This window comes from Schistocerca serialis, chromosome 9 (assembly GCF_023864345.2).
Source record: "Schistocerca serialis cubense isolate TAMUIC-IGC-003099 chromosome 9, iqSchSeri2.2, whole genome shotgun sequence".
NCBI lineage: Eukaryota > Metazoa > Arthropoda > Insecta > Orthoptera > Acrididae > Schistocerca > Schistocerca serialis.
This window is the reverse complement of record NC_064646.1, coordinates 417,316,013-417,343,380: the sequence shown is the minus strand read 5'-3', so window position 1 is coordinate 417,343,380 and position 27,368 is coordinate 417,316,013. Positions and strand designations below refer to the sequence as shown.

Below are 27,368 nucleotides of genomic sequence, written 5' to 3'. Positions count from 1 at the left end.
AGGTTTGTCTTTCCTTAACCTGTCTTCTATGAGAAGTTGTAAGATCAGTATTGCCTCACATCTTCCTACATTTCTATGGAATCAAAACTGAACTTCCCCTAGTTCAGCTTCTATCAGTTTTCCCAATCTTCTATAAAGAATTCATGTTAGTACTTTGCAGCCGTGACTTATTAAACTAATAGCTTCTCACCTGTCAGCACCTGCTTTCTTTGGAATTAGAAATATTATATTCTTCTTGAAGTCTGAGAGTATTTTGCTTGTCTCATACATCTTGCTCACCAGATGGAAGAGGTTAGTCATGGCTGGCTCTCCCTGAGTTTTCAGTAGTTCTAACAGAATGTTGTCTACTCTCGGGGCCTTGTTTTGGCTTAGGACTTTCAGTACTCTGTGAAATTCTTCACGCAGTATTATATCTTCCTTCTCACCTTCATCAATATCCTCTTCCATTTCCAAAATGTTACCCTCAAGTGTATTTCCTGTCTATTGACTCTCTATATACTCCTTCCACCTTTCTGCTTTCCCATCTTTGCTTAGGTCTGGTTTTCCATCTGATGTCTTGATAGTAACACAGGTAGTTCCCTTTTCTGCAAAAGTTCCTGCTTAGCCATTTTGCATTTCCTGTCAGTCTCAGTTTTTAGACATTTGTATTCTCTTTTGCCTGCTTCATGTACTGCATTTTTATATTGTCTCCATTCATCAAGTAAATTCAATATCTCTCATTTTACCCAAGGACTTCTGCTAGCACTTGTCTTTTTACCTACTTGATCCTCTGCTGCTTTCACTATTTCATCTCTCAAAGCTATCCATTCTTGTTCTATTCTATTCTATTCCTTTCCACCCATCTTGTCAGTCATTCTCTAATGCTTCCTCTGAAACTCTTTACAATCTCAGGTTCTCTCAGAGTATTCCTATCTTTTTGCAGTTTCTTCAGTTTTAAACTACAGTTCATCACCAATAAATTGTGCCCAGGGGCCACATCTGCCCCTCGAAATGTCTTACAATTTAAAACCTTGTTCCTCCATCTTTCTGTGTCATCTGGCCATTTTCAGAATCTTATCAATACTCATCCATAAACTTTCAGGTGCTAATCTTGTACTCAAATGAAGAAGCTTGTTCAAGATCTTCCAAAATTCAGGTACAGTCTGAGCCCTCAAATATGTTTGTCCAAGCAACGAGTGCGACATAGGCATCTCAACTCTGCCATGTTTGGCTATAGATGAATTTTTGAAATGAACATGTGCTTCAGAGGGAACAATTGACGAGAATGGGGAAAGAAATACAGTAGAGGTAGAATGGGTAGCTTTGAGGAATGAAATAGTAAAGGCGGCAGAGGATCAAGTAGGTAAAAAGACGAGGGCTAGTAGAAATCCTTGGGTAACAGAAGAGATAGTGAATTTACTTGATGAAAGGAGAAAATACAAAAATGCAGTAAGTGAAGCAGGCAAAAAGGAATACAAACGTCTCAGAAATGAGATCGACAGGAAGTGCAAAATGGCTAAGCAGGGATGGCTAGCGGACAAATGTAAGGATGTAGTGGCTTATCTTAAGAGGGGTAAGATAGATACTGCCTACAGGAAAATTAAAGAGACCTTTGGAGAAAAGGTAACCACTTGTATGAATATCAAGAGCTCAGATGGAAACCCAGTTCTAAGCAAAGAAGGGAAAGCGGAAAGGTGGAAGGAGTATATGAAGTGTCTATACAGGAGCGATGTTCTTGAGGACAATATTATGGAAATGGAAGAGGAGGTAGATGAAGATGAAATGGGAGATATGATACTGCGTGAAGAGTTTGACAGAGCACTGAAAGACCTAAGTCGAAACAAGGCCCCGGGAGTAGACAACATTCCATTAGAACTACTGACAGCCTTGGGAGAGCCAGGCCTAACAAAACTCTACCATCTGGTGAGTAAGATGTATGAGACAGGCGAAATTCCCTCAGGCTTCAAGAAGAATGTAGTAATTCCAATCCCAAAGAAAGCAGGTGTTGACAGATGTGAAAATTACCGAACTATCAGTTTAATAAGCCACAGCTGCAAAATACTAATGCGAATTCTTTACAGACGAATGGAAAAACTGGTAGAAGCTGGCCTCGGGGAAGATCAGTTTGGATTCCGTAGAAAAGTTGGAACACGTGAGGCAATACTGACCCTACGACTTATCTTAGAAGCTAGATTAAGGAAAGGCAAACCTACGTTTCTAGCATTTGTAGACTTAGAGAAAGTTTTTGTCAATGTTGACTGGAATACTCTCTTTCAAATTCTGAAGGTGGCAGGGGTAAAATACAGGGAGCAAAAGGCTATTTACAATTTGTACAAAAACCAGATGGCAATTATAAGAGTCTAGGGACATGAAAGGGAAGCAGTCGTTGGGAAGGGAGTGAGACAGGGTTGTAGCCTTTCCCCGATGTTATTCAATTTGTATATTGAGCAAGTAGTAAAGGAAACAAAAGAAAAATTCGGAGTAGGTATTAAAATCCATGGAGAAGAAATAAAAACTTTGAGGTTCACCGATGACATTGTAATTCTGTCAGAGACAGCAAAGAACCTGGACAAGCAGTTGAACGGAATGGACAGTGTCTTGAAAGGAGAATATAAGATGAATATCAACAAAAGCAAAACGAGGGTAATGGAATGTAGTCGAATTAAGTCAGGTGATGCTGAGGGAATTAGATTAGGAAATGAGACACTTAAAGTAGTAAAGGAGTTTTGCTTTTTGGGGAGCAAAATAACTGATGACGGTCGAAGTAGAGAGGATATGAAATGTAGACTGGCAATGGCAAGGAAAGCGTTTCTGAAGAAGAGAAATTTCATAACATGGAGTATAGATGTAAGTGTCAGGAAGTTGTTTCTGAAAGTATTTGTATGGAGTGTAGCCATGTATGGAAGTGAAACATGGTCAATAAATAGTCTGTACAAGACGAGATTAGAAATGTGGTGCTACAGAAGAATGCTGAAGATTAGATGGGTAGTTCACATAACTGATGAGGAGGTATTGAATAGAATTGGGCATAAGAGAATTTGTGGCACAATGTGACTAGAAGAAGGGATCAGTTGGTAGGACATGTTCTGAGGCATCAAGGGATCACCAATTTGGTACTGAAGGGCAGCGTGGAGGGTAAAAATCGTAGAGGGAGACCAAGAGATGAATACACTAGGCAGATTCAGAAGGATGTAGGCTGCAGTAGGTACTGGGAGATGAAGAAGCTTACACGGGATAGAGTAGCATGGAGAGCTGCATCAAACCAGTCTCAGGACTAAAGACCACAACACAACAACAACAACAACACATGTGCTTCAGCCTTTCCCACACTACAAATTTTTTGAATGAATTGCTAACAAACTGAACACCATTTCAACAAGAGCCTGTGTGGCCTCAGTTGCAATTAGGGATTTTTTATCAGGTAAAATACTACTTACAGTACTGAGACCAACAGTCCAACAACACTAGAATATACTCTGTCGAGGAGTTCCTTGAAAAATTAAGCTGATTCTTGTTTTATTGTTGACTGCGTTTACTTAAACTTATGGAATGACTTTTTTCGGTTTCATAAACATTTTATTTTTATCTGTTATTACTTTTATGTTGTAATTTCATGTAGAGACTTTTCCATGATCTTGGAGATTTGCTCCCATGGAACTTGATGTGTAAATAATAAATAATAAATAAATGAATTATCTCTTCCCCTTACATTTAATCTGAAAATATCAAATGTGGCTAAACCATTAATGCTTTGTAGGATTATATGACATGTCCTGTAGTGTGTGACCCTGACATAGTTCTCATTGTAGTTTCAACCCATTTATTCAGATTTTTAAAATAATTAAATTTTAATGTATTCACTAATTTATATGAAATGACTATGTCTTTCATGCAGATAACAAATCAAGGGTACTCTGCAGGTACTCAAATCCACCAATGTCTTTTATCTGTGGTAATTTTCTTGGATCCAATTGTCAAATCAGGTGTGTTAATAGAAGACCCAAGACTTTGGAAATTTTTGTTTGACAAAATAAGTCACTTCCACATCCAAATTAATCAGTGCAATTCCAGAAACAATTTCTCATTAACAGCTCATCAGTTTCAGTTAGTATGTTCTGGGTATCTGAAAACTTTTCCTGGACTTTAGAAAATTGTTAGTGTATCTTTAATTAACTCTTGCCTATGAGAATAAGCGTAAAGTATTGTTTTGAAGTTCATTGAGACCCCAATACGACTGCATCTTCTTGATTCAGGATACAATTAGATTATTTTTCATTCCACAGAAACCATTGTGAAGAGATCCTCAAGGATACTGACCATGTCATAAAACAAGAAATAGGCTTATTAAAAGGAAATTAAACTATTGTACAGTGTCCTTCATCACATTTAGAAAAATTCACACACACATTTATACATCAACAACTCAGACATTTGGACTACATTGTCTCTGAGAAAACAAATTTACAACCAATGACTGTATGACATAAGAAAACTTTCCCTGGGAGGCCAAATTGAACATTTGCATATATTCAAAATTTATTCAAGACTTACTATCTTTGTCAGAGTTCAGTGTTGCTTATTACAATTATTACTGTGAAAATAGACTTTTTCACACACAATTTATTTTCAGTTTGTCACTTCATTCCATTTCGTCTCTCTGTTTCACCAGTAAATTTGGGACGTCCATGGTTGATGCTAATAAAGAAAACTCAAGCAGGGATTAATATCTAAGTGTGACTCCGAGTGATGTTACAATATAAATGCTATGATAATGCTGTCTACACTTTTGCCACTATACTAGTACTGTCACTCTTGTCATTCACCAGAACTTCAATATACCGTATTTACCCGAATCTAAGCCGCACCTGAAAAATGAAACTCGAAATGAAGGAAAAAAGAAAATTTCCCGAATCTAAGCCGCACCTGAAATTTGAGGCTCGATATTCAAGGGGACAGAAAAGTTTTAGACTGCACCTACAAATCGAAGCAAAGTTCGCCCGTTTTAACATGAGACACAGTTTCAGTTGAATGGGTGAAGATACAGCTACAGTAGTTTGGTTCGAGTCATAAGCTTAACAGTTAAGCTTTACCAACTAGCCATTGTTATGTGTCAGGCGTTCCGCCCGTATTTATAAGGGTACCCTTCCTTTTTCATGTGCTCCATCTGGTTTGAATCGATTGCTTGTTTTGCTTTGATCTGACAAGTGCCGTTCTCTTTGTTATAGGTGTTTACGTCACTCTAAGCTGAAAATGCATTATTGTACAGTGTCATGCATTGTTTGTCGCAGTCTGATAATGAGTGTTTATGACCTGTCACCGCTCGCGGCATGACTCACGTGGCCTACAATAGAAAAAAGAGAGGAATTGTCTCATAAGGGAAACAATGGCAAGAGACTACTATTTGTTGTTACTTACGCTGCCACTTTCTTTGATAATGATCAACAAGATCCAAATAATAGACTGCGTATGATAGAAGATGTTCTGAACGAGAGTTTAGCGAAAATTTTTCTCCATTTGAAAATCTTTTCAGACGCCTCTTTAGTACATTACATTCTGCACAGCAATTAGAGTCATCTTAGATTTAAAAATTTAGTCAGTTGCCAAGCTTCATTTCTGACTCTATCACTGTTCAGCATAAGAATAATACAAATATAAACATGACATGATATGTATATCCTTCCGCGTTTGCCGTTGTCTCACTCTAGTTTCATAGTTTATTAGGCGTACAGGATTTAATTGAGATAGCAGCAAACAGAAAGAATACATGGCATAATGTTTACATTCTTCTACCATTTCTTTTACTTTATTTACTGACGCAGAGGTTTTGGTTCCAGTGTTTATATTTGTGCCTGCAAAGCATGCCTGTGTAGCACTACATATATTCGACGACAGAAGTTAGTTGTGGTGAAACCTAACAAAATTTTTAGAACTTCCGCTTACTTTGCACTCGATTCTAAGCTGCAGGCGGTTTTTTGGATTACAAAAACTGGAAAAAAAGTGTGGCTTAGATTCGAGTAAATACGGTAAATGTACCCTAAGTCCTGTTTCTTAAAATGGAAAACTGTAACTAAATGAGCCTATGGTCACCGAGGTTGTCTAGTCATATTGTAGTCATGCTGTGAGATGTCCAATATCAGAGGGGCAATGGCATGGGAAAAGGTAAGTCCAAGGTGTGCACATGCAACACAAGTAGTCCAAGTTCTAGTAGCAAACATCGGCCATCTCATTGTTAGTAAGATGAGTGGTCCAATGTTGGCAGCTAAAGCTGCGGTGATGGCACAAGGTGATATTCCCACAAGCTGCTGCAACTTCTCCTGGCACAAGGATAGTATGAGTCATTTCTGAATGCTGATGTTGTTCCATGTATCACCCTTCTGCACCAGAAAATGTCAGTTCACATTTGTAGGCACAATTAAAGCTACACCTTTCTGCTGTTGATAAATTGGTTAGCTGTGTATGGTCTCCTTGAGCAACCAGCAACATCAATCCCTTCTTTTGACTTTCTTTTCTAATTTATTGATTTGTCAACCTTCAAATATTTGATGTGGCTTCAAATTTGTGTGTTGCTCACAGTATTTCAGCTTAACATTTTCTTCGCATGCTGTTGTACTCTCTGACAGATCTAGTGTGCAAAATTCTCATTAAAAGCTAATTTATTCTTCTTTCAGTTAATTTAATGTCTTCATTTTTATTTATTTAATTCACAGTCACTGCTTATTTCGGCCTCTTCACAGGCCTGACAGCTACACTCACCAAAATGAGATGTTAGATTTCATGATATAAAGTTGATCTTGTCTTCTTGGTTCGGACATCGGACATTCAAAATGGTTGCTATTATTTGCATGTAGGTAACACCATCATTGTTTAAAAAAAAAAGTAATTAGTTGTGTGCTTAATATAATAATCTGTTGTATTGACTCAAACCATGTACATTACTCTCCTTGCATTAGATCAGTTCAAGTTTTCCTCTCTGTGTATAAGTTATTATCCTTAGGAAAATATGATGATGACTCAGTTTTACCCAAAATTGTATGTTAGTTCATTATAATGTAATTCTGACATTTAACATGCGACCATTGACAATTGTCATGTATGTCTCACCCTAATGTGTGACGTGTTTGTGTGAAACAATCTATTCTAAACACACAAGTATATGATTGCATTTCACAACAAAAACATGTAATGCGATAAGTAAATAGATCCATTAACATCTTTTATTAAATTTTGCTCTAGAACATGTCTTGGTCATCAATCATTGGTAGGAAAATTTGTGAGAAATGCACTGATGGCTTGTCTCACTACAAAATACAAAATTATGCACATAATGAGAAAAGGCACTTAGTCCAAAATGATGGGTTTGTGGTGAATGACCGTAAAAGTTTAATTGTGTCTGAGAAATCTGATCTTGCTTTATTTGACAGTAGGGCATTTTTATTGCTGTCTACATTTGTTTAGCCACATTTTAATGAACTCTTTATAACTATAAATTTTAATTCTGTTATTTGCTTGTTACAAAGTAGAGCACCACTGTTGTTTAATATAACGCAGTACTACTCTTGTCTCTGGATCATAGTAATTATTAAATACAAAATGACACCATAGCATAAAAATTATCATGTTGTTCATGGACTCTGAAATGTTACATAATAGTATAAAGTACAACATTGATGAAATAACTATTTACAGACACAAATGACTTGATCTTTTTCCTCTGACAATATTTTGTACAAAACAGACAGAGTCTTTCACATTCACTTTGTAAGGCTTAGTGAGGGCTTGAACTAAAGCAAAGAATGCATATTCCCTGTAGTTAGTAACAAAGAATTTGGACTTTTAATCCTACATAATTCCGTTTTTGCATTTCACTTATGGCTGTTTCCCAGTAAACCCCTGATATAAAGACATACAATGTGTTAGATCACAAACTAATTAAATCAGCAGTATGTGAGGTTGATTTCAGTGTCATAGATAACTTGCATAACAGATATATTGTGTTTCTGTTTTACAGGAAACTGCAGCTGCAGAAAGTAGAATGCAGTGCACCAGTTGCAGCAAAGAGACAGCTGGATAGGGAGCCATTGGGAGGGAAGGGGAAGCGGATGCGTCTGTTACCACCAGCTGATAGCAAACCAGCACCACAACCAGTGCCACCTCCTGCCCCTGCAGCCTCTGAGCATCCGGCTCTTTCTCTGCCTGTTCTTCAGCTATCAAAGTCGGCATCTGTACCAGTGAGTTGTTCACTGATTTAAAAATAGTTCTAGGTTGTAAATGAAGATATTGATTAAAGAATTCTCATCATTATTAGTAAAATTCCATCCTGAAACACCAAGATCAAATGAGACTTCATCTATGTACAAATTTAGTTAACTTTTAATTCTTTAAGTGATCTAACAATTCAGAAACTATAGGCAACAGGAAAAATATTGTCTAATCCTATGCAAAACCTGGACGTGTCTTTCTTCTTTGTATTGGGGCATGTAGAAACTGAGGGCAGAAGCAAATTCTATAAAATGTTTTCAGTGAACTGTGCATGTAAAATTTTTATAAAATTCAGACTTTTGACAATATTCATCAGTATCTTCGTTAGGAAAGCAACTGATACCAAATAGTTGCTTTTCTCTTGAAGACAGTTGTAGATAATGTTGAAAACTTGGACCTTTATACAGGTTAAATGCAATAAAATCACCAAGGATATTGTATACATCAAATCTGCCCTGGAAAAAATTGTGATTACTTTAAGCGAGTTGATATATCAGCCAGGGATTGCATTTGGCACCACAATGTGACACAGTATGCTGCCCTATAGCATGTTATTATTAGAGCGATGTTAAGGGACTATTTACAGTAAAACGTTATTGTCTTAAAAAATTGAACTGAACACAATAACTCCATCCGTCAGGGTGTATACGACCCGGGACAGCCGGGAGATCCGGGAAAAACCCGGGAATTTTTCATTGTTCTTGTTCTCAGTTAAATTTTTGTAATTTTGACTGGTAAGAACTGATACTATAACGAAGGATATTACTGTATCCCGCTACTGCAGAATAATACTGCAGCAATAAAACATGAACGAAGGAAAAAACGAAAATAAAACTTAAAACTGCAAAGGAAATGCGCCATATACAACAACAAAACACAGTGCTCATACAAGCATTTGCCAACAGGAAAATATGTCAAAGGCTTTAGGAAGACTATGCAATGCTTCGTAACAACAAATTGCCTCTGATGAGTGTGACATCACAACTGTTTACATTAGATTCGTTTTAGCAGTTACAAGCTGGATCATGCGTATGCGCAGGTGAGTAGTAGCTTCTCCCACTTCTGGCTACAGAAATGTGGCTGTTGGCTGTGTAAGCAGTCACAGCAAGCAGCTAGATGTTACTGGGAAAAATTTTAGTGGAGTGCCCAAGCTGCCAGATTCATGCATGCGCAGCAGGCCAAGATCTGGGAGGGGGGCAAATTCATAATCTTGAAGAAAAAAACATTTTTTGTTAGACAAAGCGCATAGCATCTAGCGCACGTTAGTCTATCGATTATTAATGTGACTTTGAAATGCATCCCTGTCGGTTTTTGAACATTTTCGAACACATTCTAAGTTGATTTCTGAATGAATTGTAAGTTGATTTGTGAATATGTGCGTAGTGTTCATGATGTCTCTGTCAGAAACAAACTTTCATGAGTGGAGTAAGGCCGAATGGATGAATGCCAACCGCTGTATAATTGTGTGTTTGATTGGGTTTGCGAATGATGAGCGTTGTTATAATTACTAGCGAAATCCATAGATTCAGACTACTGGAGTGGAAATAAATGAATAACAGGTAAGATAGATTACGTATTAAAATGTCTCCGAGCACTATGGGACTTAACATCTGAGGTCATCAGTCCCCTAGAACTTAGAAATACTTAAACCTAGCTAACCTAAGAACATCACATACACATCCAAGCCCGAGGCAGGATTCGAACCTGCAACTGTAGCGGTCACACAGTTCCAGACTGAAGTGCCTAGAACCGCTTGGCCACTGCGGTCGGTGATTACATATTACCTTCTCGGTGTATCCAAGAAAATGAAATTTTGACAGAAAATTTTTGCCAGATCGCTATGCTAGTAAGGGTCAGTTGTACAGTCCATGACTAGCAGCCGCTTTGAGTACTATTCTGGAAGTAGCACGGAAAACGCGTTGTATGAACATGTAACAATGCCTAACCGGAGAACAATCGCGGGATAACTAAACTGGTGATTCTGGTAGAGTTAGTGAAGTTAACCAGCAAATAAGCTTTGACATTGACAGGAATAGTTACAGAATTAGTGATAACAAGACTCTTTGTTAGAACAAGGAAGGAGGAGAAAGGGGGACACCATACAAACTATGGAACAATATGACGATTCTAAGTTTCTATAAAAATTTTGTACTACTACTTTTCGATCTCATGGTTGGGAATCTTGAGCGTATGAATGAAGTGTGAAACTATTTCCTAAAGTAAACCTTTTGCTTGTAGTAGGCCTAATAGGCATTTGATATTGGTTCTTTGTGAATTATATTCTGTCGTTAAAAATGACTGTTTGTGCCAAAATAGTCTCGTTTATTTGGTGTGTGTTACAATTGTGGCAGTATGAGAAAGGCCTATTTTGTTTTATCTACCAGAGAGTGACAAAATAGACATAATAAGATCGAGAAACACCACCATTCTTGTGCCCTATTTTTATTAACAGCTATTAGTATTAGACAACTACATTTCAATTTTTCATGTAGCAAAACGTTTGCAGAACTTTGATGAGGCAACAGATTCTTTCGCAGAAACGAAAGCACGCCATGTAAAGCTGTAGCAAGATTAGAGAGAAAAAGTTCTTGGAGCTAAGGGTTGAAGAAATGTGTATTGTCTTGCTTGTTTCATGTCTTTAGTGGTTTTATGTATCCTATATTTAATTTTATGTCACACAAAGCAGCAAGTTGTTAGCTGATAGGGAATAAAGAATACAAATTTTCTGAAGTGTTTTTTTTTCTAAGTAGAGGGACAGGATGTCAAACCGGCCGACTGTAAGCATGAGAGGCACCACAGGACATTTTAATTTCCACTGTCCTGAATATGGTTTGATGGTATCCATTACAAAATACACGTTTCAATTCCACAGAGCGAAATACGGTGACGTGCGATAGGGGAATGCTGTATGAAGAGGTGTAGTGCTGCGCTTTGGCACACTTAAGACCAAATAACATGTCTTACATTTCCTCGAACACATATGTTTTTAGCATCAGAATCTTCAGAAAGATTTGCAAAACAAAATGTACATATTTTTGAAAATTCAATTTTTTTCTAATTGACATCCTGTCTGAAACGCTTGAGGGAGTGGCGGGGTATTGCCCCGGTTCGGAAATATCATAGATCCAGGGGTGATGCGCAGAGCAGTCTAAGTTATAGTGGGCAAGTGGGTAGTCTCCACGTGACCCGTATTTACATTTAGTGATTTTGCTGTTTCCCCTTCATTTACTGCTCTCATGTGAAATGAAAACAAAATAGATTTCTGTGGCCAGGGGCTATCAAGTGAATTAAAATAGATTCAAATAATTATGGAAGGCTAAAATGTGGTGTTAGTTGCAGATTTTATTTTATTTCCACCTTTCTGACAGTCAAGCATTAATTGCCTTCCAGAACAATGAAGTTAATTTTGTCAGTTTGCTAAAGAAATTTTCTTTTATTAATCTTCTCTGCTGAGGCAGACAATATATTTGAAACAAAGTGTTTAATTCCACACTCTGTTCGCTGCATTTCAAGTGAACGTTTTCAACTTCTAGCACGTATAGCATTATGCCATAATAAAGAACCAAACATGAGATAACATAGTACTGGTACTCCGAGTAATTTTACATCCCGAAAACTACATTGAAAAGCTTAATATCAGGTCGTGGCCTACTTCACTGGGAATTTGGATATATGAATGTGCACTTTAAATGTGCACATTTTAGTATGGGTCACAAAATTCCGATGCTCTTGGAGTATCCTCTGATGTCTTGTCTCTTTTATGACATAATGTAAGATCTTCTAAAGTTTTACACACATGAACATATGGGCTCCCGCAGAAACGAACCTATTTCTAGTAGGTTGCGGGAAAATATTCCGATTCGTGGTTTCAAAAGCTTTGCTATCAAAGTAAATTTCCTTTTACGCCAAGATGAACTAAGTACGAGAATGTACGATGAATTTCTTAAATCAAAGAGTGTTTGACTCACATTTAGAAATCAACTCTTTGATGATGAGCTATTTAGATGAATTTTGAGCCCAGAAGATCAGACATTTATATTGTTATTAAAAATTTTACTGACACATTTGTGTGATATATCTTACATTGTAATACATGCAGAAAAGACCAACATTATATGTGAAAGCTTAGCCCCCCTTCAACGTATTAATCTTATAGACCAATATTAAATGTGAAAGCTTTGCTTTTCGTGTAGCAACACTATGTATATTAATTTAAACCATTAGCTTTTTCTGTTTGTGTGTTCCCGCTTCTTAACAGTGATGCTGCTATTAGCTGACTACATCACATGTCCTCAGCTCTGAATACCCGCTGTCATTGCCTGGCGAGGTCACGTGACATGAGCTATGCCTGGCTTACAAAAGATCATTGCAATCTCGATTTCAATGCTTCAGAAAGTAACATGCGGTGTTTGGTGGTATTTGAATTTATATTTTCGTAATACATGTTGCTGCTCATCAAAGATCTTTCCAATATGTGTTTTTTCCCCTGTGTTTCATTTTCTAAAGCGCCGGGAAATTCTACGCCCACTTATAAAACCATAACCATTCAAAGGACTGATAAGTTATACAGTTCCGAGAGTTAACAGGGAAAAAGTATGTTTTCACCCGGGAGAAAGTGTATTTTTAACCGGGAAATCCGGGAGATATCCAGGAATATTTTTTTCCTTGTCCGCGTATACACCCTGTCTGTGTTTTCCATTACTTTCCTCAGTTTTTTTCCAGTTTTACAGACAGCAAGGGGGCAAACAGAGTTCAAATTCGTATTCTGGGCATTGAGATTTGCATTTATCACAGTTTCCCTAAGTGAATGGCTATTGCTGGAATGACTTGTTTGGAAAGGATGTGGTAGTTTTGCTGCTTCACACTTACAGATTTTAGCCTTGACTTCCATTGCTAAGAACCTTTGCATTAATGCAGTGTTAAAGTTCTAATCTGACCTTTTACATTTCTGCAAAATTTTCAATTTTGTGTGATAAAATGTTTTTTATTGACAAAAAAAGGCATGCTTTGCTTACTTGTCACCACTTTATTGGTGGTGCAAAAGAAAAATATAAACAAGGAAAAGGAAATGTATTGAAGTAATAATAACTGAATAGCACTGTTTTATTGAGTAAGTGATAAAGCTGGAAGACTGAGAAAAATGTGATTGATTATAGGAACTAAGGGTGGACAAATATTCACACAAACTTCCAGTGTACCAGGTGTCTCTCTTAAAGACTCTTTAGGCACATTTACTCTGGTTCATCAGCAGATATTTGCAATGTGTATCTTGTGTCAGCCCAAACAAATACTGCTCATCACATCTTTCACACGATTCCCAGCTTTGACGAAATGCATCGATTTATTTCCCGTTTCAAACAAAATGACTTTTAAATTGGAATTTTACATGCCCATTCAGTAGAGTATTACCAGATTAGTCTAGAGTGATATTTGTATCATTGATATGTGTTAAGGGGAACAGTGAAACATAAGGAATAACCGGTACTCCAGCAGTGACTGATAAGCAGCGTGTTTCTGCACGGCAATAGCGGTCAGCGCAGACCATGGAGGTGCTGTCACTGCAGGAGTACCCATTATTCCTCATGTTTTGTTGTCCGCGTTAATACACATCTGTGAAACAAATATTGCATTAGACTAATTTCGGCCTGTCTGTTCAGTAGGCACATAAAATACCACCTAAAAAATAATTTTATTTGTAAGAGAAAACAGTCTGATGCTTCCCATCGAAACTGGGTGTCACATGAAAGATGTGATGAACAGCATTTGGCTTTGCTGGCTCCAGATACACAATTGAAAAAGAAAATTGTAAATATCTGCCAAAACACCAGAGAAAATGTGCTTGATGACTCTTAGGAGAGAGGCCCTGAGTAGCATTGCTTCAGATTGAAAAGAACGACGTATGCATGAGAAAATCAGTCAGAAGTTTATCTACATACCTTCCAATGTGCTGTCTGAATCATTTTCTAGCAGGAACAAAATGAACAGTATCACCTGAGGCAAAGTTATCAACTTTTGGTTTTATAAATCGTATTCTGCCATTTTATTTTTTTTAATCTGTTCATGAAACTAACTAACAATACTACTGAGGCAACTAATTTAGTTAGTTTGGAATACCCAAGGAAAACAGAAAACAGTCAGTCTGTTCATGGAAAGAGTAGTCAACAAGCTACTTGTGTGCTCAACATGATGCTGACTTCAAACGGAGTCACAGTCTCTGGTGTAAATAGCTGACAATACTAAAGTTAAATCCTTTTTGTAATGTTTGTTTTGTACAGAAAGAGAAGAAAATGTTTTCATGCAGAAAACGGCATCATGTTGACAGAACCATTGGATCAAAAGAATTGCAAAAACTTGTATAAGAAGCCCAACCACAATATGTGTGGTGCACAAATTAGGTACTTGGCCATCGGGGTAAAATTGTCAGTAGTGAGTGACATCTTGAGTACTTGCTGTGTCCCATGTAAACTGGGCAAAGTCCTGCATTACTAAGCCAGCCTGCGATGAAATATACTTCTGTGTATGCTCCTAAAAATGGGACTCAACTAGAGATTTCAGATGGAAGTTACAGGGAGGGAGGCAGAGTATTCCTCAGCATCAACCACTAAATTAAGAATGAGATATAGTAACGGGACACATTTTTGTCCAGCCGTATTTCAGTTGTAAAGAAGGAAGATGGTACCTTGGATGAGGTTCTATGCCTGTGTCTATGTAACTGCTCCACAAGCTATCATCGGTGCATGGCAGAGGATACCCCATACCACTACTAATCATTCTTTTTCCTGTTCCACTTGCAAACAGAGTGAGGGAAAAACTGCTGTCTATATGCCTCTTTGTGAGCCCTGACATCTTGTATCTTTTCTTCGTGGTCCTTACTCGCAACGTATGCTAGCAGGAGTGTTTGACAGTCAGCTTCAGATGCTGGTTCTCTAAATTTTATCAATAGTGTTTCTCAAAAAAAAAGTTATCTTCCCTCCAGTGATTCCCCTTTGGGGTCCCAAACATTTCTGTAAAATTTGCGTGTTGTTTGGACCTACTGGTAACAAATCTAGCAGCACGCCTCTGAATTGCTTTGATGTCTTCCTTCAGTTCGATCTGATATGGATCCAAACACTTGGACATTGCTCAAGAATAGGTCGTACCAGCATCCTGTATATGGTCTCCTTTCGTAAGATTCTCGCAATAAACCAAAGTCGACCATTTGCCTTCCCCACCACATTTCTCACAGGCTCATTCCATTTCATAGTGCTTTGCAGCATTACACTCAGTTATTTAAATGATTTGACTGTGTTGAGCAGGACATTCCTAATACTGTATCCGATCCTAATACTGTATCCAAACATTATAGGTTTGTCCTTCCTATTCCTCCACATTAACATACATTTTTCCTCATTTAGAGCTAGCTGCCATTTGTCACACCAACTAGAAATTCTGTCTTTCATCTTTTATCTTCCTACAATCACTCAACTTCGACACCTTACTGTACACCACAGCATAATCAGCAAACAACTGCAGATTGCTGCCCAGCCCCTCTGCCAAATCATTTATGTATATAGCGAACCACAGAGGTTCTATCACAGTTCCCTGGGGCCCTCATGGCGATACCCGTGTCTCTGACAAACACTGTTACTTAAGAAGTCTTTGAACCACTCGCATATCTGCTAACTTATTCCATATGCTCGTACTTCCATTAACAATCTGCAATGGGACACAATGTCAAATACTTTCTGGAAATCAAGAAGTGTGGAATCTCCATTTTGCCCTTCATCCATAATTTGCAGTATATCACGTGAGAGAAGGGCAAGCTGAGTTTTGCACAAGCAATGCTGATTTGTGGGCATAAGCATCTCAGTCTCAAGAAAGTTGAGTATACTCAAACTGAGAATATGTTTGAGAATTCTGCAGCAGATCGAAGTAAGAGATATTGGTCTGTAATTTAGTGGGTTCATTCTTTTTTCCTTCTTATATTCTGGAGTCACCCGTGCCTTTTTCCAATTGCTTGTGACTTTGCTCTGGGTGAGAGATTCACCATAAAAGCAAGCTAGGCAAGGGGCTAGTGTCATTAGAGTACTCTTTGTAAAACCAAATTGGGATGTCATCTGCACCTGGTGATTTATTTGCTTTCAGTTGTTTCTCTGTGCCCTCGTTGCTTGTTACTATTTCGTCCATACTGGAGTCTGTCCAATGGTCAAATGATGTTAGTACAGTTCTCCTGTGTGAGTGATTTCTTGAATGTGAAATTTAAAACTTCAGCTTTCGTTTTGCTGTCTTCAACTGCTACACCAGACGGTCAACAAGGGTATGGAGCCACTGTGATGCCAATAACTAAGCCCAGTAAGGGCAAACACCATCCTTCTAGCTACCGCCCCATCTCTCTCACCAGCTGTGTTTGCAAGATGATGGAATGTACGATTCATGGCTGGCTGGTATGGTGGCTCAAGTCTCGCAATTTACTAACCACTGCACAGTGTGGACTTTGAGCAAACCGTTCTGCAGTTGACCACTTTGTCCACACATGACATGGAATGGTTTTCTGTGGAAATCCCAGACTGTGGCCATGTTTTTCAATTTGGAGAAAGCCTACGACACTTGCTGTAGGACGGGTATCCTCTGTACTCTCTGCCTGTGGGCCTTTCATGGCCGCCTGTTCCGTTTCCCTAAGAAATTTTTAAGAGACAGAGATTTCATGGTCCGTGTGGGTTCTGCCATGTCGGACACCTTTATCCAGGAGCCTGAGAGCCAATTAAAGATTTTACACAGCACCAGGATTTTCACAGGTTCTGTGACAAATCTTTTGCTAAGTTATGATAGTGGTAGTTGTAAGCTCTGCGCATAGATCTTTTCATAGATGCACAAATGTCTACTAACCTTTGCTTGTTGCCATTTGTGCGTTTCCTTTTGAACAAGAGTGCAACAGCCTCCGCTTCCTCAGCATCTTCCGAATTTCATTATTAAACCATAGTGAGTCTTTTCCATACTTTATCCACTTCCTAGGCAAATAAATCTCCAGACCACAATTTACAGTCTGCTTAAACTTTGTCTATAATTCCTCAGTGTCTATCTTACTGGAACTAAGTGATACCAGTTCACTGTCTGAGTGAGATGCTAACAAATGCATATCTCCTGCTATTTAGTAGAAACACTCCCCTAGCCTTCTAGACTGATTTATTAATTTCCGTAACCATGTTGCTATAATGACATCATGATTACCTATCCCCCTTTCTGTACTGACATAGTCGATAAGGCCCGGCCTACTTGTAGTTACAAGGTCTTAAATATTTCCATTGTGTATAGCATGCTCAAGACAGTTTTCAGAAAATGTGTTCAAAAATATTTCACATGACTATCTACCTCCCCCCTAGCAATGAATCCTTAGACATCCCAGTATATACATCCCAGTATATACTCGGTTAGTTAAAGTTGCCTTCGAATAGTACTACATGATCTGGGTATTTACGCACTACTGACCATAGACTTTCTTTGAATGATTCTAAAACTGTCACAGCAGAATCGGGTGGCCAGTAAAAACACTCTCCCTCCCGTGGCCTGTAATCTGTCTTTCTGATGTACCCTCAATGACGCACAATATATTTCAGAACTTTCCACTTCGGGTTTCAGCCAGCTCTCAGTCCCAAAAATAATTTTAGCACAGGACTTTCCAGGGGGGCAGTAAATTCAGGAACTTTATTACAAAGACTTTGACAGTTCACTGATAATATTTTGACAGTCAATGTGTCTTTAGTCTGAACACGGTATGATGTCTCTTGCTGCATATCGACTGGTGAGTATTCATCAGAGCACCTCAAACTATCATCTAGTCTAAAAAGACCTCATGTGCACTCCTCAAGTACTGATCTATGCGTGTAGCGGCTTCCTTTGTGTAGTGCAACCCTGATCTATCAGGGGAGTCCTAAAAATGCAGCTCTAGAAATCTGCAGCCAGGTTTTGCCTTCTCACACTAGAGGGCATCACAAAGCAGTGTGAAATTTGTCAAGAGGCTATGAAATCATATATTTTTGACTGAAGCTACCATATGTGTACAAATGCTCAAATATGCTGTTGTCACTGACTGAGTTATGTGTAACTCAATTCTAGCTGTGGAGTCATTCCATGTAAGAACCAAATGCATAGGGATCCTTTTGAATTACTGTGATTATAGGAGGTTGAATATGTAATTGAATTGCAGCACATAGTGAAGGAGATGATCTCAAGAAAGTGACATTTCTGAAAATTTATTTTATTTACCTTGCTTCCATAACTTTATTTGTAAAGTTATAGCATACACTTTATTCTATAAAAATAGGGATGAAGTAAAATTTTACTCAATACAGCTCCCGTATAGAAGTGACCTAATAATGTTAGCTTAGGAGGAACTAAATGTTAAAGTGTCCTAAAAATATCTGTTGTACACACAAAATGTTTTTTAGCAATATCTTGGACATTATTCACGTTCAAGTAGCCCCAATGTAATGTTTGAATGTACAAATTTCTCTACAGAAAGACAACATTAGTAATATACAGCAATGATGCAATTGTTACTCATCAAGAGTGCTATACTAGCATTCATCTATTTTTATCGCATCAGATTTTGTGGGAAAGTTTTTACATTATACCTGTAGTGTTTGGGAAGACGTGATTTTCCTCTAAATAAATAACACTATTGGCCCAGTGTATAATGTACATAATTTATTTGTAGACATAAAAATGCAGTTCCTGGTTCAAAAATATGCCCCCAAAAGTGGCACTGAGTGTCCAGAAGGAACTGCTTACTCCATTAACAAAATTACAGTGTTTCATCAGCTTTAGCCCCTACATGGTGACTTCATAACTAACACGGATGCCCCAGCCTTTGTGTACTGACCTTGAGTGCAACATATTTGTGGTTCATTCCAAAATTTCTCTCAAGAGCGCACTTACATGGTATCTGTAGGAAAAGTAAGCTGTGTGTATTACATCCACATTCATCACATAATAATAACCACTTAGAATTTGAAGCTATTAGAAATGGTGTAGCACTGAGTTCTATTTTTGGACCTTTGTTGTTTCTTAAACACATATAAAATTTTCCTGAGGATGCAAGTATAGGAATTTTTATTGTGCCATTGCCTTGAGGGAAAAGGCAACCTATGGAATATCTGATAACATTAACAGATGATTAAAGGCAAATGGTGTATCATCAAATTAAGAAAAGACTCGGTACTTTCACACCAATACTTTGCATAGAACTGAGGCATAAAGATGTTTATTTGAAAGGAGCAAGGGAGTGGCTGTGTGGGGTAAACATATAATATGGGGACCATTGCTAATAATGTATTAACAGGTGATCTCCCAATAGGCACTCATGGTAATATTTAAAGAAATAAGGGACTGTGTCAAGGGAATGACTATCTTAGATTGTCTGTCTCCTCTAACAATACAACATAACATGCGACTATTTATCAAATATGGTCTAACATATTCACCTATTGCTAAACGTTCTGTCTCTATAGCACTTACATGTGAGACATGGAAAAAGTCATGAACCCTTTAAGGCAGTGAGGGAATCATTGGGATCTGTGAGTAGTTTGCCAAAATCACTAGTCAACATCCTACAAATCCATTATTTGAACCATTTTTAATTGGATGCTATGGTCTGTTCAGCCGATAAATACAGGAAATATGTGCTGCTTAATGTGGTAAAGCCTAAGTACACAATACTTGTATTTTTCATGTGAGTCAGCATAGTGAGTTTACTCATTTAATCATTGTTTGTAATTAGAATGGAGTTACTTCTGTGTAAAAATTGAGGGTCCTGTTTTATCCTTAAATGCTGCATATTTATTGTTTCAAGCAGTTTCCCCTGTAATTCAATCTTTTTGGTAAGGAATTTACTGCATCACTCTTGAAATCGTAAACAAAATTTCATTCTACACCCAATTTGCTAATTTAATCTCTCTTTCATTGACAAGCGTTCATAAATTCGCATTTTCATATGTCTGAGATAAAGATTTAATTCCATTTAATTATTTGTACTGTACCTAACAATTATGTTTCCAGCTGTTGGGAGGGTGTAAACGATTAGAAGTATCGAATGGTGCTCTCAACACTCCACATGGTCCACTGACATGGGTCTGTGTGTGCAGTGTAGCAGACACTGAACAGCCACCAGACTGGGAGGCTGTGTTGGGTTCTCCGGCAGCTGGAGTAGCTGCCAATAACCAGGTTATTGCTATTGCGTGCCAAGATGCTATGCTCCATCTGCTTGATTTGAAAACAGGTACCGTAGCATCACATTAATATTTCATTACAGTTGCAGAGGATTGGCTGAGAACAATCTTAAGACTATTTTCTAAGTATATTATTTGTTAATTGAAATTATAACTAAATGAAGAACATGAAATAAGTCTTTACCCAAAAAATGGTTTAGTTAAACATATAAGATAATCGTATATCTAATTAGGTATGTTTATTCCAGTTGTGTCATAAATAAGAGCTTTACAGGAGGAAATGGGGGCTATATAAAGGGAGTTCAGTATTCCAAAAAACATTTGATATTCAGTAACAAGTACTAGCTGTAACTCATTGTATTGTAATGTGCATGGGTAAAAATTAGTCATTTAGTGCATACCAAAACTAGTTAAAACACACAATGTACTGTTCCTCAGAATCCAAGCAATGTCAGGGCTCATTATTTTGATGGGAGTAATATAGACTGTCTGACATTCATTTGGTTAAAGACTCAGTGTTGGTTTATTTTTCACTCACTGTACTCTCAGTTAATCTGCACAACTGGATTGCACATGTTGGAGGTTACATTTTGCACAGTCTCTTTGTGAGTGCTTGCTTGTCTATTTGAGTTTCGTTGATTCTTTTTAGCTGTGTCAAGGAGAGGAGGATCCATAGACCTTAGTATTTGACATAAAATTTCAACATGATACATCTAATTGTTCCTGAGAGGAGAGGGGGTTTTAACAGACAGCTGGACAACAAAATGCTCCTCTTAGAATTCTGTTTCTACGAATTACGATACGGAACCCTAAGAATGAGCTCCAAGGTCTCATAGAAGATGCACAGTTGTGTCAAAACTTGCTACAGTTGCTGTCAACTGTTCTGCTTCCCTTACTTTGTGTTCAAGGTGCCATTATTAATGACTTATGTCTCTCCATTAACTCAACAAAAAATAATGAAGTTAGAGTTGTTAAGAGAGTGATAAAACCCCTAAATAGCTAAAGTCAGATTTGTTGAAGCACTTATCGTTCTCCTAACTAAAGTAAAAGAGAGTTTGCACTTGAAATACTATAGTGTTTTGGTGCCACGTGAGCTGACATTAACGAGATTTATGTCTCCAATTCATCTACTATCTGCTTTGAAAACACAAATAAGATCATATAATTCCTGTGTAGATGTGTCCTAGTGAGGGAAAAAGTGAGTCTTTTGTGCTAATATAGAGTGTGAAAACTTCTTCAGGGCAGAGATGTACCGTATTTACTCGAATTCACTGCAAAAAAAAAAAAAAAAAAAAAAAGAAAAAAGGGTGGGAGACGAGCACCTTCAACCACTGCATTTTCATACGTTATCCAACGAAGTAAATACAAATTCCGTATTGTCCATCTTCGAATGTAGCAGCATTTCAATGTACTACGAAAATCTGACTGGCAAGACTGTTTGGGATGTTTGACAAAATATGGCCAACTCTACGTTCTGAATTTTATCCTACCTGTGAGAAGAGATGGGTCCTTATAGGAACTTTTATGAATTGTGAATCACATGCAGTATTCTCTTCACCATGAGAATAATATGAATATAAACATTTTGCCATGTATTCTTTCATGTTTGCTGCCAACTCATTTAAATCCTGCCTGCTTAATAAACTACGAAACTAGAGTGAGACAACAGCAAATGCGGAAGAATATACATATCATGTCATGTTTATATTCATATTATTCTTATGCCTAATAGTGATACAGTCAGAAACGAAGCACAGCAATTGACTAGATTTTTAAATCTAAGATGACTCTAATTTCAGTGCAGAGTGTAATGTACTAAAGAGGTGTCTGCTAAGATTTTCAAACAGAGAAAAATTTTTGCTAAACTCTCGTTCAGAACACCTTTTATCATACGCTGTCTATTATTTGATTCTTGTTGATCATTATCAAAGAAAGCAGCAGTGTAAGTAACAACAAATAGCAGTCTCTTGCCATTGTTTCGCTAATGAGACAATTCCTCTCTCTTTTTTTTTTAATTGTAAGTGGCGGTAGTGTGCACAAAAGCAAGCCAAGCCACATTATCAGAAAGCGACAAACAGTGCATGACACAGTACAATAATGCATTTTCAGCTTAGAGTAACGTAAACACCAATAACAAAGAGAATGGCACTTATCAGATCAAAGAAAAATAAGCAATCAATTTAAACCAGATGAAGTACGTGATAAAGGAAGAGTACCCGTATAAATACGGATGGAGCACCTGATGCATAACAATGGCTACCTGGTAAAGCTTAACTGCTAAGCTTACGACTCGAACCAAACTGCTGTAGCTGTACCGTCATTCATTCAATCTAAATTGTGTCTCATATTACAATGGATCAACTTTGTCTCGAATTGGAGCTGCAGCCTAAAACTCCTCTCTCCCCTTGAATTTCGAGTCTCAAATTTCAGGTGCGGCTTAGATTCGCGAAATTTTTTTTTTTTTCCTTCATTTTGAGTCTTATTTTTCAGGTGCGGCTCAGATTCGAGTGCAGCTTAGATTCGAGTAAATACAGTGAGTTGTTGTGGAGATTCTGAGGCAGGGTTCCATGTGAAGAAGTCCATCCTATCTTTGTGATGGCAAAACGTTGATGCTGTCTTTTCATTGTCTGAGAGTAAATTTACTTGTGAATTGCTCATAGTTATCATGACTCAACTAAACATTAAAAAGTCACAAATCAGAGGAATGTGTCGCTTTTTGTGATAAAAACACACACACACACACACACACACACACACACACACACACACAGAGTGGAGCCTAACAGGTTGATAATCTACATTCATGCTCATAAATTAAGGATAATGCTGATACATGGAGAAACAACGCTCTGGTGAGCGATTTGCAGGTTTAAATCACCTCAGGGTATGACCGTGTAGTGCATTTGACTTGTGGTCGTCACACGGTGGTGCTGGCAGGAGTTCACATATGCAGAGGTGTGTTGGTGCACGTCAAAGTACGGTGCAGCGAGTAAGTGTGCAGACGTTTTCAGACATGCTAATGGTGACTGTGTGTTGAAAATGGCTCAAAGAGCACATATTGATGACATTGTGAGGGGTAGAATACTAGGGCGACTGGAGTCTGGTCAAACACAGCAGGTTGTAGCACAGGCCTTCTGTGTGCCACAAAGTGTGATCTCACAATTATGGCAATGATTCCAGTAGACAGGAAATGTGTCCAGGTTCTACAGTACGGGATGTCCACAGTGTACATCACCACAAGAAGACTGATGTCTCACCATCAGTGCCCACAGATAGCTGCGAAGTACTGCAGGTAGCCTTGCTCGGCACCTTACTGCAGCCACTGGAACAGTTGTCTCCAGACACACAGTTTATAGATTACTGAACAGGCATGGTTTATTTTCCCCTAGACCTGCAAGGTGCAGTCTACTGACCCCTGGTCACAGGAGAGCCCGTAAACCCTGACATCAAGAACACAGTACATGGTCATTGAAACAGTGGTCCCAGGCTATGTTCATGGATGAGTACACATATAGTCTGAACAGTGATTCCCACTGGGTTTTCAGCTGGTGTGAAGCAAGAACCAGATACCAACTCCTTAATGTCCTTGAAAGGGACATGTATGGAGGTCATGGTTTGATGGTTGGGTGGGATTATGATTGGTGCACGTAACCCCTGCATGTCTTTACAGACAAACTGTAACAGGTCAGGTGTATCGGGACGTCATTTTGCACCAGTACGTCCGCCTTTTCAGGGGTGCAGTGGGTCCCACCTTCCTCCTGATGGATGATAATGCACGGCCTCACCGAGCTACCATCATGGAGGAGTACCTTGAATCAGAAGATATCAGGCGAATGGAGTGGCCTGCCTGTTCCAACAGCAAGCACATCTGGGATGATTTTGGTCGACGTATGGCTGCACGTCTTCAAACTCCTATGACACTTCAGGAGCCCCGACAGGCACTGGTGCAGGAATCGGAGGCTATACTCCAGCAGTTGCTCGACTACCTGATCAAGAGTACGCCAACCTGTTGTCCGGCCTGAGTACGTGTGCATGGTGATCATATCCCATACTGATATCGGGGTACATGCGCAGGAAACAGTGGCATCTAGTAGCACATGTGTTTCGGGTCAGTTTTCTCAACTTATCACCAGTACCGTGGACTTGCAGATCTGTGTCATGTGTGTTCCTTATGTGCCTATGCTATTAGTGCCAGTTTTGTGTAGTGCTATGTTGTGGGGCACCACATTCTGCAGTTATCCTTAATTTGTGAACATGAGTGTAATTACAACCAGAAAGCAAAGAAAAGTAGTATAATTCACACTTACGATGATGATGATGATGATGATGATGATGATGATGATGATTGGTTTTTTGGCACACTCAACTGCACAGTCATCAGCGCCTATACAGAGTCCCAATTTTTACACAGTCCAATTTTTTTACACAGTCCAATCTATCCATAGTCACATATGATGATGATCAAATGATGAGGACAACACAAACACCCAGTCCCCAGGCAGGAAAATACTCAACGCAGCCGGGAATCGAACCCGGGACCCCTGATCCAGAGGGAGCAATGCTAGCCACAAGACGACGAGCTGCGGACATAATTCATACTTAACAGTGCACTTATGTACTTACCATTTCACAAAGTGCTCGATGATGACATTCTACCATTCCTCAGCAAGATTAGAACTTTGGTTTATTACAAATCAGTTACATAATAATTTTTGATATAATTTTAAGGGCACTATTACTTAAAAATTTGATATCTTTCTAGAAAGTGAAAATCTTCATAATTTGTAAGAAAAAGTTGGCTAATTACCCATAATCTCTCCATTTGTAAATAATATGTTTTACTGTCACTTTTCTAGTTTTTACATTATGGTTTGAATTTTAGTGAAAGACTTGGGAACACGAATTCATACTGTATCATCAGTTGTATACTATCTTTGTGTTTCCACAAATGTTGCACGTGATATCCTCATTCAAACAAACTGTTACCCCTAATTTCTTTGTCCATCTATGTGATTTAAGGTATATTTTTGAGAATTTTTGATGGTATACAAATGTTGTTTGCAAAATAGTTTAGTTTAACACTTCAGATAATCTTTGTTGTTGTTGTGGTCTTCAGTCCTGAGACTGGTTTGTTGCAGCTCTCCATGCTACTCTATCTTGTGCAAGCTTCTTCATCTCCCAGTACCTACTGCAACCTACATCCTGTATCTGTTTGGTGTATTCATCTCTTGGTCTCCCTCTACAATTTTTACCCTCCATGCTGCCCTCCAATACCAAATTGGTGATCCCTTGATGCCTCAGAACATGTCCTACCAACCGATCCCTTCTTCTAGTCAAGTTGTGCCACAAACTTCTCCTCTCCCCAATCCTATTCAGTACTTCCTCATTAGTCATGTGATCTACCCATCTAATCTTCAGCATTCTTCTGTAGCACTACATTTCGAAAGCTTCTATTCTCTTCTTGTCCAAACTATTTATCGCCCATGTTTCACTTCCATATAGGGCTACACTCCATACAAATATTTTCAGAAACGACTTCCTGACACTTAAATCAATACTCGATGTTAACAAATTTCTCTTCTTCAGAAACGCTTTTCTTGCCATTGCCAGTCTACATTTTATATCCTCTCTACTTCAACCATCGTCAGTTATTTTGCTCCCCAAATAGCAAAACTCCTTTACTACTTTAAGTGTCTCATTTCCTAATCTAATTCCCTCAGCATCACCCGACTTAATTCGACTACATTCCATTATCCTCATTTTGCTTTTGTTGATGTTCATCTTATACCCTCCTTTCAAGACACTTTCCATTCCATTCAGCTGCTCTTCCAAGTCCTTTGCTGTCTCTGACATAATTACAATGTCATTGGCGAACCTCAAAGTTTTTATTTCTTCTCCATGGATTTTAATACCTTCTCCGAATTTTTCTTTTGATTCCTTCTCTGCTTGCTGAATATAGAGATTGAATAACATCGGGGAGAGGCTACAACCGTGTCTCACTCCCTTCCCAACCACTGCTTCCCTTTGATGTCCCTCGACTCTTATAACTGCCATCTGGTTTCTGTACAAATTGTAAATAGCTTTTCGCTCCCTGTGTTTTACCCCTGCCACTGATAATCATATTCTGAACAATGTTTATTCCAGTTGTCATAAATAAGAACTTTGCAGGAGGAAGAGTGTGCTTTGAAAGAGGAGTTCATTATTCCAAGCGACTGCTATACAGTAACAATTGTGAGCTAAAGTTGTGTCTCATAAAAATTTTGTCAGCAATATCTTGCAGGGAAAATCATGTAATATTGGGTTTTGTGCATATTGTAACTGTCATAATTTGTTCCATTTAATTTCCCCCTTCAATAGCAATGTATATTGTTTAAAGTGCTGCTGTTTCCAAGTTAGTTACATTGATCTGTTAGCATAAAACACACACACAAACACACATCTTCAGAAACTGGGGCAATGTGAAATGGTTATCTTATATAGCACAAAATATTCGGGAATATGATGAGAACTATCATTAGAAGCAAAAAAGGTCAAGTAAACATGGGCTCAAAGATGCATACCTTGAAGAGCTGTGAGCATTTGATTATTTTCAATACTGTAAAACAAATATCTTCTACTGCAAACTCTTTGCTTTCCATATTTTGAGAAGTGATAGTGTGGACCAAAACAATAAAAAAATGTCCAGTAAGCATGGGTTCTAAAATGTGTACCTTAAGAGCTATGAGCCTTATTCAATAGGAGAGATGTTTCAAAGTAACAAAGATGTCCTCCTGGACCATCCTGTATATAGAAGTGAGACATACTGTATTAAAAGGATAGCAAAAACAAAATAACTTACCAAAAATTCTAGCGTACAGGAGTATCATGGACTAGTGTCACTGTTAGTAATTTAGGCTGCTTGAAGTAAAACTAGCTGTGGTTGTTAAA

The 27,368-nt window shown here is 38.2% G+C and overlaps 1 pseudogene; it reads left to right on the top strand.

Annotated features, from left to right (window-relative positions):
• LOC126419662 (protein HIRA-like) overlaps positions 1-27,368 on the top strand; it is a 356,219-nt pseudogene that overhangs the window by 261,172 nt on the left and 67,679 nt on the right.